The sequence below is a fragment of the Physella acuta genome, unplaced genomic scaffold (assembly GCF_028476545.2).
Source record: "Physella acuta isolate Inbredline_101_S28 unplaced genomic scaffold, ASM2847654v3 ptg002614l, whole genome shotgun sequence".
Classification (NCBI taxonomy): Eukaryota; Metazoa; Mollusca; class Gastropoda; family Physidae; genus Physella; species Physella acuta.
The window spans coordinates 22,501-25,000 of NW_026734069.1; the positions used below are offsets into that span (position 1 = coordinate 22,501).

At 49.8% G+C, this 2,500-nt stretch overlaps 1 non-coding gene across 1 annotated transcript in view; it reads left to right on the forward strand.

The window, feature by feature from the left end:
* Positions 1–2,358: 2,358 nt before the first annotated feature.
* The window catches only part of LOC131933754 (small subunit ribosomal RNA), a 1,846-nt gene continuing 1,704 nt past the window's right edge, over positions 2,359–2,500 (forward strand). The window contains exon 1 of the ribosomal RNA XR_009385202.1: positions 2,359–2,500. This exon is cut by the window's right edge and continues 1,704 nt beyond it. This is a non-coding gene — a ribosomal RNA (small subunit ribosomal RNA).

Genomic DNA, 2,500 nt, shown 5'->3' on the forward strand with positions numbered 1-2,500 from the left:
TAATGACAGAACTCCCAAAACAACAATACACATACATATTAGTACTATGGTGAATTGTAGTTGTATTAGGACCGTAATTATAGTTAATTAAGGAACCATTCATTGTCTTCGCTCTGTTATGTACGTCGTCGTTTAATCGACACGGCATATTTGGCTTGAATCTAGAAAAATTCAAACTCTAACCCTAAGGTAGACAGGCAGGGTAAATAAATGTGGGTGATCTCTCATAAAATTGTCTTCTAGGAATTATTTTTATATAGACTATCTTTTCTGTAGAGTTTAAGTGGACAAGCGCGGACGAAATAGAGCGCAAAATTTAAAATGAATTAAAAATTTTCATCAGACCGGAAGTAGGCATAACCTAGGCGCCATGTTTCCGTCGTACAAGTTTTCACCGTTGCAGTCACCGTTTCAATCGCTCTTCGTGTGGACGTGTATTATTTCTAGTCATGTGTTGTGTAGATGATTCGCTTAAGGTAGGTGTTCGGACTTATTTCTTTAATATTAATTAAACCGTATTTGCCTTGTCGGCCTTAAAATAAAGCTATTTTTTTTTCATCGCAATCGAAGTGTTAGATCTAGAATCTAGTTCCCGCCTCCGCTTCGCTAATTCGACTTAATGTAACTATGACACAACTATTAAATCTAGAGTCTCTATTTTAATTAAATAATTAGGAATTCTATCTCTAGATGATATCTAATCTATTCCCACACGTGTGTGCAAGTAGGATTTAACGTCAGAACAGGTGTGGTGGTCTAGGCGTCGCTATTTTTGACGGTAGGAATTTTTTTTTTAAATTCGTAAAATTTTATATAGACTTTATATAGCAATTTACTAAGACCGACCCTAACGCCCAGTAAATATTTAATTACCACATTGTTATGGACACGGTGTATTAGGTAGGGCCGAGGGCTATCCATAGGTACCAATTTTTAAATTTTGTGACAATTAGGAGCCGAGTTATAAAATAAATTTAAAATACTGGTTCTGGTCTTAGACTTTATATAGCAATTTACTAAGACCGACCTTAATACCCATTAATTATTTAATTAGCGCATAGTTATGGACATCCTGTATTAGGTTGGGCCCAGGGCTATCCGTAGGTACCAAGTTTATAATTTTGTGACGATTATTAGTCGAGTTATAAAATAAATAAAAAAAACTGGTTCTGGTTTGCACTACATTTCTTTCTTCTTTAACGGCGGACTCCCGGTCCAGCCCCATGGGTTACCCGTGAGCCGGGGCCTCGTTAGCCTGGACGGCTCCGATGTGACCGCGGATTGTTGTGGCCCGCCTCAGCCCGAGTCGAGATCACCCTTCCGATCGAAGGTGGACGCCATAGGGCGCCCGGGATAGCCCGGGGCGCTGTTCGTCACCCGAGCGCAGGGGCGCCGGGAGACGCCCCCGGTGAAGTTTGGCGGGTGATTCTGGTAGAGCTCCCCACCCCGATCGCAGGACACCCCTCGCCGCCCGCCCAGGTGTCGAGGTGGCCGCGGGGGAACTCGGGGCGTTTTGGCTCCCCCTTGTGCCGGAGCGGCGCCCTCGGTCCCAGAACGCCCCTGGCGGGTGATTCGCATGCCCCCTGGGGTGGGGAACGCGGGTGGGTGGTCGTAAAGCGTGTAACCGCAGTGGGGGCGGCCCCTTAGTCGGGGGCGCCAAAGTTGGCACCCCACCTGGGGCGCCCCCCGGAAGTGTGGCGCCCGCGCGAGTGAGCCCCGTAGATGCGCCCCGACACCCCCGCGCCGCCCCCCGGGTCGCGGCACCCCCGGCGCCCTCCGTGCGGGCTCCCCTCATGGGGCGGCACCCCGGTCCTCCCCGAGACTATGTACCCGATTTTTCGGTTTAACACTAGAGGTATGGGCAGAAATACGGCGGTTAAAACGGTCTGTATCTACTATTGTGGAGGTGAGTGTCGGTGAAGCCTCTATGTGACGCTAGGATCCGCGCTCCCTCGCAGCCAGCGACATGTGCCCGATCTGACCGTGCGTGGCTCAGTCTCCCGACTAGCTTCCCGGTAAAATGCGGGCTCGGCGCGCAGGTCGCGCCAGTGAAGGTAAAAGTACGTGTCCGTAGCGTGAAGCCAGCGGCGACGCGCAGTGCTAACGCAACCAAGCAGTATTGGTGGCTCGATAAAAGTCTCGCACTGGCCCAGCCCTCGGAACGGGCGACGGGTCTGCAAAACGCAGTCGGCTCGATGCAAATCGAGAGATTTCCCGGCGACGCCGTGTTTACGGTGAAGGGGGAAATGTGAGCGGTCCGATGTGAAAAAATCCGGGAATGCCGGGATCCGTTCTCTCGCTAGAGCGTTGTCTCCCGTCCCGCGATGTGTTGTGGAAAAACGTCTCGCAAACGATAGCTATCTGGTTGATCCTGCCAGTAGTCATATGCTTGTCTCAAAGATTAAGCCATGCATGTCTAAGTTCACACTGTCCCATGGTGAAACCGCGAATGGCTCATTAAATCAGTCGAGGTTCCTTAGATGACACGATCCTACTTGGA